This window comes from Bombina bombina, chromosome 2 (genome assembly GCF_027579735.1).
Source record: "Bombina bombina isolate aBomBom1 chromosome 2, aBomBom1.pri, whole genome shotgun sequence".
NCBI lineage: Eukaryota > Metazoa > Chordata > Amphibia > Anura > Bombinatoridae > Bombina > Bombina bombina.
The window spans coordinates 876,291,709-876,305,200 of NC_069500.1; positions in this window are offsets into that span (position 1 = coordinate 876,291,709).

The following is a 13,492-nucleotide window of genomic DNA, read 5'->3' on the forward strand; positions in this document are numbered from 1 at the left end:
TGCAAACACAATTTTGACGCTAAAGTATAAGCACCATATATGGTGTAGTTCTAATGTTGTGTGATTGCATTAAACATTAGATAGATATGTGTGTATAGCTAGGCGGATGCCTTTTTTTTTTTTTTTGCACATTCTATCCGGTAAAAGAAGATATTTTATATGTTTTTAGCACATGTATCCGTGTGATGTTAACACAATGGAAAGGATAAACTATTGAATACACTTTTACAGTAGATATACACTATGCACTGCAAGTAAACAGTCATGGTAACGGTAACATAATTAAATTAAAAAGACAGTGAATAGTAAAGAGAGACAGAGAGAGGGGAAAAAAATAACACATTTTAAAGCTTATTGTGTATGCTGTAGTCATGCGGCATCTTCATACTGGCAATTTTTATCCTCAATTTGAACCAATCAGTGATCTTGAAGAAAACTTGAGGTTTAGAGGCATTGAATATTATTTGAATCCTGTAAAAACAGAAGAAAAGAGGTGCCACATAGAACAATATCGTGTGCACAAAATACACAGAGAGACCAGACAAATGGCAACTCACATCGGAGAAGGCACGAACAGTGCCAAACACAGCAAGCCGGGACCTCTAAGTCGCCCGACAGACTCACTCCCAGCTGGCAGGGGATGATCGAGTGAAAGTCTCTCCCCACTCAAAGGGGTTTCCTCAGCAAGACCTTAAGGACGTCCTCGGTACCTGCACCAATCCACTGGAACGGCTAGAGGGTGTGTAACAAGAGGGGCTCGCCTTATGTGTTTCAATTACATGCTATGATACCCACAAACATAAGGATAGATAAATCCATGGAGCAAGGGTAGATAAAAAGTGGCAAATGTATTAAAAACAAAGATAAACAGCAACGCGCTTCTCGGCCATAACATGCCGTTTCATCAGGCTGTAACTAACATAAAAACCCTAGCTCTAGATATAAGCCCCTCAGGCCAATCAGTGGACAATATATGCTCACACCACAAAGCGGATGTCGATATTGTTAAAGAGATACAATTGGTAATAAACATCGCAACATTAAAAGCTTAGATTTAAAATCACTATATAAAATACAACATACCCCCTTATTAGAAGATAGATAACAGAGGTGAAATAATTATATAAAGATGATAAGCAACACCACCATATTTTGGCGATGTTTTATATAGACAATAAGATCATCTATAAATATAGGTGATGTAAATACAGTAAATATATAACACTATAACTAAATAAAAAAAGTCAGAAGATACATAATCGTGCGATACATATATCATATACAATAAATCAACAGATATTATTAAAAGCATTCTAGATAATATATAACCCCAAATAATAGATGATGGGCCACAAAACACCCCCCAATGGACCCATCTAGGAATATATCATGAATCTAAAAGTAGTATGCACATAATCCATATATCATCTATAAAATTAAAATTCTAGTAATAAGTTATAACATTTTAACTATGAGCAAAAGAGGGACACATCAAGAAACCTTTAACTGCGGGGTGAAAAGATGTAAGACGTGTGTCCATATTGGACACAAGAAACACACATTTCAATCTAATGTGACTAAACGGATGTATCCTATAGTCACATATATTGTGCATCTAATTATGTGGTGTATCTTCTCTCCTGCATCTATGGGATCCAGTATGTAGGTCGCACTTGCAGGTGCCTCAGCATCAGGTGGTCTGAGCATCACCGTAATATGAAAAACAAGTACAAGTCACATAGTTTACCGAGACATTGTAATATTAAACATAATGGTCATACTAAATGTTTTTCCATTTCACCTATAGAATACATTCAAAAATCTCATCTCTATAATAGATTTTCTTCCTAAATGGAAAGAGTCCACAGCTGCATTCATTAATTTTGGGAAATAAGAACCTGGCCACCAGGAGGAGGCAAAGACACCCCAGCCAAAGGCTTAAATACTCCTCCCACTTCATCCCTAGTTATTCTTTGCCTTTTGTCGTAGGAGGTTGGCAGAGAAGTGTCAGAAGTTTGTTTTGTCTCTTATGGAGGGTAGTACTCTCAGTGAGGGCCTGGATGAAAGTTAGAGTCCGGAGATGCAGGGAGAGTCTCTGTGAAACCATCCCAACTCATATTAACAGCTCCACAAGCAATCAGCGTTGTCGAACTTCGCTGCCTGCTTTCTTCTCTCAAGTCCATGGCGGAGGCGCTGCTACTATTCGTCACACTTGATGGGCCATGTTCCTGTTCCACGGCGTAGATTCCGGTAAGATTGTTTCATTTTACTTCGTCAGAATGTACTGTAACTTATTATGTTTTCCCGTAAGGAACTATCTTACGGGACTTATTAAGTATATTTATAGGGCTTCAGTGAGGCTCCTTTGGTATCTTTGAATCGAGTGTTAATATCTCCGAGGGGGATTATTGAACAGGGGTTTTTTTTAATCATGTTTGTTATGTATTTCAATCTGCTTATGTGCAGTGTTAACTGGCCTCTTAGCTTAAAACATAAAGGCCTTTGGAAGTGACACAACCGTATGGTTGAGCGTGTTTTTTTTGGACTCGACGGTTCACCTTGTGACAGGACGTGTTTACGTTCTGGTCTTCCATTTCCGCATTCCTGACCATGTGGCGACTGAAAAATTAGAGTCTGCTTGTGTCTGGTTCTAGGAGGTGGTGAGTGCCCCAGCCATTGTGGGTGTAAGGTGCCGTTTAAGTTTTTTCTTAGTCCATATTATTATATTCTCTATCTAGTTATGGAGGATTCTGATGCTGAGATTGTTCAAATTTCAGATTCTTCGACTTGTGAAGAATGCAAATTGGCCCCGTTAACACAGGTCAATCAGTTATGTTCGATATGCCATATTAGAGCGCCCTGTTCCTCAGGCTCGGGGAATCAGGGGTCTGCTGAGCCATCCGCCTCTGGGGGTTCTGTTCCCTACCACTCCCTACTACTACACATGTGGGTAACCCAGATTATTTTTATCCCTCCTTACAGGGTGACTTGCAGCTATTTTTCGTTTTCACATATTTTTAGGGACTATGTTTCTGCGAAGTCCATACGTTTATTTGCGTTTGTGCTCGTGCCAGATCGTGCCGGGTCTACCAGCCTTGGGTGGGCCTATACAGTTCCCTGCGGGTGTAGCTGTCCCTGAGTGCTGTGCCTTTCGTTACAGAATAGCGTGTCTTCGTGTTTTGCTCAGACACGTTTTTGAGTTATTAGAGGATTCTATCCTTAACGGATATGGGAATCCGCAGTCTTCTACTTTGAATAGCTCACCTCATAAGGCATAAGGGGATGACGTAATTTCTAAATTGTCTGATTATTGAGATCTTTCCCAGTTTTTCTGTTGGAAGATCGGGGTTCCGTTTGGCTGGTCCTGCAGGTATGCCTGCTTTCTTCCTGGGCGTTAACCTGCGGATTGCCTTACATTTTCTTTTATCCGGTTAGGATGTATTTTAACCCTTTTAGTGCTAAACACTTACCCACCTGGGTGCTAAGCACATTTGAGGGTTTTTTAATTTTTTTAAAATATATTTTTTTTTACTTTTTTTTCTTTTCTTTTCAGATCCCCAAGATGTATACTGTTGAAAAGGTTAGGCGATTACCTTTCCAACGGTGGGTCTTGGAGGTCTGTAGCTAATTAGATGTCTGAGATACAAGCTTCTAAGCAGCATGCCCCCTTTCCCTATATTGTCCATTGTCTTTTTAATAAAGTTGCACGGTGACGTCATCACGTCATTGAGCGTGATGTAACCGCGCATAACGTGAAGCCCCGGCGATGCCTGTCACTTGGCAGGCCAGATCGCCGGGGTAGGAGCGGGTGGGAGCCCCCAGTTCTCCCTCAAGGCAGGAGAGTGCAAGCGACTGCTCTGAGCCTTCGTTGGCACCAGAGTGGGAAATTCTGCGACGACTCAGAGCCGTCGTTAGTACTCAAGGGGTTAATTTCGTTTATGGTTTCCTTCTGGGATCGATTCTCTCTGGTTGCTTCTTCTTAAGTTTGTTAAGGGACACGTTAGTCCTAGGTTTGTCTGTTTTACCTTCCCCTTTGAGGGAGGATTTAGCCAACTTGACAGTTATGACTCCAGCTGCGATTCAGATTTTCTGTCCTGTGGCTTATTCAGACACGTGGCGCTTGTTCTGCCTGGCTGGTACGGTGGGGCGCTGAGTGCTTACATTATTATTTGTGTGTTTTCTTGTTTTTCTTTACTAGTTCAGCTAAACACTCTAAAAGGATCCGTATGGCTTGGAGGATTGTGTCAGTACTTATTCAGTATTCAATCTGGTGACTGGGTCAGTGGAGTTCCACTGCGTCACTCTTTTGGCTCCAATTTCCTCAGGGGCCTAGAGTTTCCTTTCTCTCTTGGGAGGATTGGGGGCTTAGTGCCTCCTTACCGCTGTTTTGAGCGGTTTGGCCTTCTGAGGCTCTGGAATTGTCCTTGGACTTGTTTCTGCTGTGGTTCTCTTCTTGAGACCTTTTGAACTTTGTCCGTTCCTTCGGGGGACCTGGTTCCCTTTGGGAGTTGGTTCCTTTGTAGGGATATGGGCAGTGTGGTCTTCTTGAGCTCTGTTTAGGGTTTCTTCCCCGAAGCTGGGGGATGTTCTGCATCCTTCTTCATCTTCTCCTCTGATTTTTTGGGTCAGAAAAGAAATGGGCGGCACTCCAAGGTATGAGGTGAAAATATAAAAAAATCCTTTATTCAAAAGTTAAAAATTAAACACTCATAGTGCAAAACATGTTCAAAGGAGGAGGAGACCTTACATGTTTCGTGCCCTGCGGCACTTAATCATAGGCATAACCTCCTTCACGTAAGGAAACAATTTATACCTTCCACAGCCAATCAAAACAACATAAATAGTTGCCATATCAACGACATGTTCCTAAATTAAAGTGCGGCATGAGTACATAAATATTTAAAATTCAAAATGAAAATGCAAATATAAAAAAATAAAATTTAAAGATACCAGATATGAAACCAACAAATTTGGTATAATAATGTACTAATTTTTAGCTCTCAACACAGTACTAAATAAAATCCTAAGTGCACACCTTGCTTTATGTCAATATGTATGTATACATATACATATGCACACCCATAAATGTGCATGTACACACATACACATCTCAAACCCTGTAACAAAAATGACATTAAAAAACAGCACAAGAATACATTGTCATTATTGCGCACTAGTGACCCAGATGATAGATTTATACTAAAGGACTAAAACATGATGCTAATTGTAGGAAAACAGATGGAGAGATGGAAGAAAAAAGAACATAATATAATTTACATGCTAAAGTACTAAAGAAGCGTATATGGAACAGGGTTACTAGGATATCACCAAATACAATAGATAGATAAATACCAAAAACAAAGGGATATATCTTATACTTCACATCCTACTCCACAAAGTAGCCAATATCCCACTCCTTGTTTAAACCCTTCGGTACTCTGGTATCCAATTTCCAAATCCAATACAGCTCTTTTTTGGTAAGAATGTTGTACCTATTGCCTCTCCGCAATGGCTTCCTGGCTATGTCAATTACTTTTACCAGAATCCTCTGCTCATTAATAAAATTAATTCCATTGAAATGTTGAGCTACGCTAGAGTCCTTACTATAATTCCTGATGTCTCTCTTATGTTCACCTATCCTGGATCGTAGAGAACGTGAGGTTTGTCCCACATACTGTTCCTTACACAGCTCACATTCTAAAAGGTATATTACAAAATTCGTGCCACACAATGCTCTATATTGAAACTCTCACCAGTGGTGGTACTCTCATTACCTACAGAAATAACTTCACATGTGACACAATTCCTAAACAGGCATTTGAAAGTGCCTTTTCTGTACTTCCAATTGCTGGCTTGTATACCCAGATGTTTGACAGAGAATATTATTTACAGACTTGTGGTACAGCAATGGGGGCAAAATTTGCCCCCTCATTTGCTAATTTGTTTGTGGGGTGGTGGGAATTCAACACCCTCTATGATCTTGACAACAACCCTTTTGCACGTAATATACATTTGTTTATTAGATTCATTGATGATTTGATTTTGGTAGTTAGTGGTACTTTTATATTTGAACATTTCTTGAGTTATGTAAACAATAACGACCTTGGTCTAAGATTCACAGGAGAGATTCAGGAAGAGAGAATACATTTTTTAGATCTCACTCTCATGGGATCGGTAACAGAGAACAAGGTAATTACTGATACTTATAGGAAGTCTTCATCGGGTAACACTATTTAACATGCTAGATCATGTCACCCCCGCCATCTAATCAGGTCTATGCCAAAAAGCCAGTTCTCAAGGTTAAGAAGAAACACTAATTCTGATGAGCTTTTTGAATTACAAGCTAACAAGTTAATTGATAGATTAGTAGCCAGGGGGTATGACTTTGAAATGCTAAAACATACAGTAAAGGATATTAATGATACTCATTCACAAGTATCAACCTACCCCAAAGCAATTCCGAGACAACGCAAATTTAATGATGATACAGTGGTTTTTTCCACTGAGTTTTCGTTGCAGTTTAACCAACTTTGTAATATTGTCAGAAAGAACTTACCCATTTTAAAAGGGGATGACTTATTATCTAATGTTATTGACAATATTAAATTTGTATCAAAGAAAGCCCCCACTTTGGCCATTAGGCTTTCCCCAAGCTTAGTCACTAGCAATCTGTGTATACAAGCCAGCAATTGGCTGTACAGAAAAGGCACTTTCAAATGCCTGTCTAGGAATTGTGTCACATGTGAAGTTATTTCTGCAGGTAACAGGTTTGAGAGTACCGCCACTGGTGAGAGTTTCAATATAGAGCAGTATGCTAATTGTGGCACAAATTTTGTAATATACCTTTTAGAGTGTGAGCTGTGTAAGGAACAGAACGTGGATCAAACCTCACGTTCTCTACGATCCAGGATAGGTGAACATAAGAGAGACATCAGGAATTATAGTAAGGATTCTAGCGTAGCTCAACATTTCAATGGAATTCATTTTATTAATGAGCCGAGGATTCTGGTAAAAGTAATTGACATAGTCAGGAAGCCATTGCAGGGAGGCAATAGGTACAACATTCTTATCAAAAAAGAGCTGTATTGGATTTGAAAATTGGATACCAGAGTACCGAAGGGTTTAAACAAGGAGTGGGATATTAGCTACTTTGTGGAGTAGGATGTGCAGTATAAGATATATCCCTTTGTTTTTGGTATTTATCTATTGTATTTTGTGAAATCCTAGTAACCCTGTTCCATATACGCTTCTTTAGTATGTAAATTATATTATGTTCTTTTTTCTACCATCTCTCCATCTGTTTTCCTACAATTAGCATCATGTTTTAGTCCTTTAGTATAAATCTATCATCTGGGTCCCTAGTGCACCTAACAATAATGACAATGTATTCTTGTGCTGTTTTTTAATGTAATTTTTGTTACAGGGTTTGAGATGTGTATGTGTGTACGTGTACATTTATGGGTGTGCATGTGTTTATGTATACATACATATTGACATAAAGTAAGGTGTGCACTTAGGATTTCTTTCATGTAATTAGCAAGAGTCCATGAGCTAGTGACGTATGGGATATACATTCCTACCAGGAGGGGCAAAGTTTCCCAAACCTTAAAATGCCTATAAATACACCCCTCACCACACCCAGAATTCAGTTTTACAAACTTTGCCTCCCATGGAGGTGGTGAAGTAAGTTTGTGCTAGATTCTACATTGATATGCGCTTCGCAGCAGGCTGAAGCCCAGTTTTCCTCTCAGAGTGCAGTGAATGTCAGAGGGATGTGAAGAGAGTATTGCCTATTTGAATTCAATGGTCTTCCTCTAGGGGATCTATTTCATAGGTTCTCTGTTATTGGTCGTAGAGATTTCTTCTCCTACCTCCCTTTTCAGATCGACGATATACTCTTATATACCATTAACTCTACTGATTCTCGTTTCAGTACTGGTTTGGCTATCTACTATATGTAGATGAGTGTCTTAGGGTAAGTAAGTCTTATTTCTATTTATGACACTCAAAGCTATGGTGGGCACTTTATATGTAAAGTTCTAAATATATGTGTTTAAACTTATATTTGCCATGATTCAGGATATTCAGTATTCCTTCATTCAGACTGTCAGTTTCATTTTGGGAAAACGCATTTAAAATTTCATTTTTCTTACCTTCAATTTTCAATTGACTTTTTTTTTTTCAAAAATTGCGGCCTGTTAGGCTCGCAGGTGCAGAAAATGCTTCTATTTATTGCGTCATTTTTGGCACAAGACTTTTTTGGCGCAAACATTTCGTCATTTCCGGCGTCATAGTTGGCGCCGGAAGTTTTTTCGTAATTGCGTCATTTTTGAATATATATGGGCGTCATTCTTGGCGCCAGTTTCACTTTTCAGTTGCTTCTGGTTTTCTAGAAGCTTGTTTCATTTTGCATTTTTTCCCATTCCTGAAACTGCCATTTAAGGAATTTGATAATTTTGCTTTATATGTTGTTTTTTCTTTTACATATTGCAAGATGTCACTACCTGACCCTGGATCAGAATCTACTTCTGGAAAAGCGCTGCCTGATGTCGGTTCTACCAAAGCTAAGTGCATTTGTTGTAAACTTTTGGTAACTGTTCCTCCGGCTGTTGTTTGTGATAGTTGTCATGATAAGCTATCAAAAGCAGATAGTATTTCCATTAGTAATAATCCATTACCTCTTGTTGTTCCTTCAACATCTAATGTTCAGGATGTTCCTGGTAAATGACCACCATCATTCTGACTTATCTATTTCTGATGTGGATCTATCTGATTCAGAAGATTCTACCTCAGATATTGACACTGATAAATCTTCATATTTATTTAAGATGGAGTTTATTCGTTCTTTACTTAAGGAAGTGTTGATTGCTTTAGATATGGAGGAGTCTAGTGCTCTTGATATTAAAACTACTAAGCGTTTAAATGCAGTTTTTAAACCTCCTGTGGTTATTCCAGAAGTTTTTCCAGTTCCTGATGCTATTTCAGAAGTAATTTCTAGGGAATGGAATAGTCTGGGTACTTCATTTACTCCTCCAAGGTTTAAGAAATTGTACCCTTTGCCATCTGATAGATTAGAGTTTTGGGATAAAATCCCCAAAGTTGATGGGGCTATTTCTACTCTTGCTAAACGTACTACTATTCCTACGGCAGATAGTACTTCGTTTAAAGATCCTTTAGATAGGAAGCTTGAATCCTTTCTAAGGAAGGCTTATTTTTGTTCAGGTAATCTTCTGAGACCTGCTATTTCTTTGGCTGATGTTGCTGCAGCTTCAACTTTCTGGTTAGAGGCTTTAGCACAACAAGCCTGACCCTTCCCCTAAAGTAACAGTTTCCATTTGGAAACCTTCTCCAGTCTGGAATAAATCCAAGCCTTTCAGAAAGTCAAAACCAGCTCCCAAATCCGCTTGAAGGTGCGGCGCTCATTCCAGCTCAGCTGGTAGGGGACAGGTTACGATTTTTCAAAGATGTTTGGATCGATTCGATTCAAAGTCTTTGGATTCAGAACATTGTTTCACAAGGGTACAGAATAGGTTTCAGGGTAAGACCGCCTGTGAGAAGATTCTTTCTTTCATGCATTCAAGTAAACCCAGTGAAGGCTCAAGCGTTTCTGAAATGTGTTTCAGATCTGGAGTCAGCTGGGGTAATTATGCCAGTTCCAGTTCTGGAACGGGGCCTGGGGTTTTACTTAAATCTGTTCATTGTACCAAAGAAGGAGAATTCCTTCAGACCAGTTCTGGATCTAAAAATATTGAATCGTTATGTAAGGATACCAACATTCAAGATGGTGACTATAAGGACTATTCTGCCTTTTGTTCAGCAAGGGCATTATATGTCCACAATAGACTTACAGGATGCATATCTTCATATTCCAATTCATCCGGATAACTATCAGTTCCTGAGATTCTCTTTTCTAGACAAGCATTACCAGTTTGTTGCTCTTCCTTTTGGCCTAGCTACAGCTCCAAGGATCTTTTCGAAGGTCCTCAGTGCCCTTCTCTCTGTAATCAGGGAGCAGGGTATTGCGGTATTTCCTTATTTGGACGATATCTTGGTACTTGCTCAGTCTTTACATTCTGCAGAATCTCACACGAATCAACTTGTGTTGTTTCTTCAAAGACATGGTTGAAGGATCAATTTACCAAAGAGTTCCTTGATTCCTCAGACAAGGGTAACCTTTTTAGGTTTACAAATAGATTCAGTGTCCACGACTTTGTCTCTTACAGAAAAGAGACGTCTGAAATTGGTTTCAGCTTGTCGAAACCTTCAGTCTCAATCTTTCCCTTCGGTAGCTTTGTGCATGGAAATTTTAGATCTCATGACTGCTGCATCGGACGCAATCCCTTTTGCTCGTTTTCACATGAGACCTCTCCAGCTTTGTATACTGAACCAATGGTGCAGGGATTATACAAAGATATCACAATTAATATCCTGAAATCCCAATGTTCGTTCTTATCTGACTTGGTGGTTGGATTACCATTGTTTAGTTCAAGGGGCCTCTTTTGTTCGTCCAACCTGGATTGTGATCTCAACAGATGCAAGTCTTTCAGGTTGGGGAGCTGTATGGGGATCTCTGACAGCGCAGGGGGTTTGGGAATCTCAGGAGGCGAGATTACCAATCAATATTTTGGAACTCCGTGCGATTTTCAGAGCTCTTCAGTTCTGGCCTCTTCTGAAGAGAGAATTGTTTATTTGTTTTCAGACAGACAATGTCACAACAGTGGCATATGTCAATCATCAAGGGGGACTCACAGTCCTCAGGCTATGAAAGAAGTATCTCGGATACTTGTATGGGCGGAATCCAGCTCTTGTCTAATTTCTGCGGTTCACATCCCAGGTATAGACAATTCACATCCCAGGTATAGACAATCTCAGTCGCCAGATATTACATCCGGGCGAATGGTCTCTTCACCCAGAGGTTTTTCTTCAGATTGTTCAAATCTGGGGGCTTCCAGAAATAGATTTGATGGCCTCTCCTCTAAACAAGAAACTTCCCAGGTATCTGTCCAGATCCAGGGATCCTCAGGCGGAAGTGGTGGACGCGTTGTCACTTCCTTGGAATTATCAACCTGCTTATATCTTTCCGCATCTAGTTCTTCTTCCAAGAGTGATTTCCAAAATCCTAATGGACGGTTCGTTTGTACTGCTGGTGGCTCCGGCATGGCCGCACAGGTTTTGGTATGCGGATCTCGTTCGGATGGCGAGTTGCCAACCTTGGACACTTCCGTTAAGGCCAGACCTTCTATCTCAAGGCCCATTTTTCCATCAGGATCTCAAATCATCAAATTTGAAGGTATGGAGATTGAACGCTTAATACTTAGTCATAGAGGTTTCTCTGATTCAGTGATTAATACTATGTTACAGGCTCGTAAATCTGTGTCTAGGAAGATCTATTACCGCGTCTGGAAGACTTACATTTCTTGGTGTTCTTCACATAAATTTTCTTGGCATTCTTTTAGAATTCCTAGAATTTTACAATTTCTTCAAGATGGTTTGGATAACGGTTTGTCTGCAAGTTCCCTGAAAGGTCAAATCTCTGCTCTTTCGGTTCTTTTTCACAGAAAGATTGCTAATCATCCTTATATTCATTGTTTTGTAAGGCTTTGGTTCGAATCAAGCCTGTCATTAAGTCAATTTCTCCTCCTTGGAGTCTCAATTTGGTTCTGAGGGCTTTACAGGCTCCTCCGTTTGAACCTATGCATTCTCTGGATATTAAATTACTTTCCTGGAAAGTTTTGTTCCTTTTGGCCATCTTTTCTGCTAGAAGAGTTTCTGAATTATCTGCTCTTTCTTGTGAATCTCCTTTTCTGATTTTTCATCAGGATAAGGCGGTGTTGTGGACTTCATTTAAATTTTTACCTAAAGTTGTGAATTCTGGGGGGCGGAGCCTAACTGAGCTCAGGGATGGAAGTGTGATCCGTGAGCTCGGAGCTGCAAACATTAAAAAAGTCAGCAAAACAGCCTAACTTACAGCCCAAGCTGCCTTAAAGATCACAAGAGACACTCGGATGCCGAGGAGTTAGACAAAAGTTCAGTTGTATATGATAGACTGAGCAGAAACGCTTCTAAAAGATGCCGGGCGTTCGCGCCGAAAACAGACTAACCCGCCTAGCAGCAATGGCGCCGGAGCTAACGCTGAACACCATGCTGTGACATGTCGGCATAACAAGAGAGCGGTCGCCCGAACAACATACAGTGAGTACTAAAGTGCCCCAGCTACAAGCGATCCGACTAACAAGGCTGATTTAACTATCCTAAACCACGCAGGTAGGCCAAGTGCAAACGCCACACAAACAGACCGGGGGACAAGTAAACAGCCCAAAGCATTACCGATAGAGGCAGGAGGCAAGATTATAGAGAGAAGATTAAGGGTCTGTAGCTTTACTCCAACCCTCATGGACATAAAATAACCTGAGATATGTAGAAAGAAAAGTAATCTTTTTGTTTTCTGTCACGTCCATTTAGCCTATAAGGAGTATAAACAGATAGCCCACAAAGGCACATAACAAACTCACATGGGGCAGCTCATGTTAAATTAGGAATGATATGGTAAGCTATCTATTGTAAGAAAGTAAATTAGGCTAAAGCAGTCTCTAAACAAAGAAACAAGGAGAAAGAAGTGCACTCCAAAATACACCTAAAAATAAGGGGTGAGCAAATGACTGGAATACAGACCTGACAAGCTATACAGACACAGTGGGGGAGAGAAGGGGAAAACAAAGAACTTTAAAAAGGAATTCATTATCAGGGCATGAAGCTGACCAATAATCTAACTTTCTTTGCACCACCAAAAGCATTTTTTTTTCTCTCTTTTACTGTGTGACCAGCTCCACATATATCAGTGAGAGATTATCGCCAAGGAAAAGATTACCCATAACTCACTCTTTTGCAATACTCTACTTCAGGTCTGGTAACAGACAATTAATATGTCACACAAAAAACTGGTCAAGGGGGATAAAACAAATAAAACGTCAAATATGAGCACTTTTTTCAAGTCTTCAAGACTTAACAAGATAACTGAACCAGACAACATGGATTCAGAAAGAGATTCAGATACAGAAATAGAGTCATCTTCCCTTAAGGATACTACACCGCTTACAAAAGCAGACTTTAAAGATTTAGTTTCAAAGATAGACATAGCTGCAAATTTTGAGAAACTCTGGGGGAAGATTGACACCATCAGGCCCATTTATCAAGCTCCGTATGGAGCTTGAAGGGCCGTGTTTCTGGCGAGTCTTCAGACTCGCCAGAAACACAACTTATGAAGCAGCGGTCTAAAGACCGCTGCTCCATAACCCTGTCCGCCTGCTCTGAACAGGCGGACAGGAATCGCCGGACATCAACCCGATCGAATACGATCGGGTTGATTGACAGCTCCCTGCTGGCGGCCGATTGGCCGCGAGTCAGCAGGGGGTGGCGTTGCACCAGCAGCTCTTGTGAGCTGCTGGTGCAATGTTAAATGCGGAGAGCGTATTGCTCTCCGCATTTAACGAGG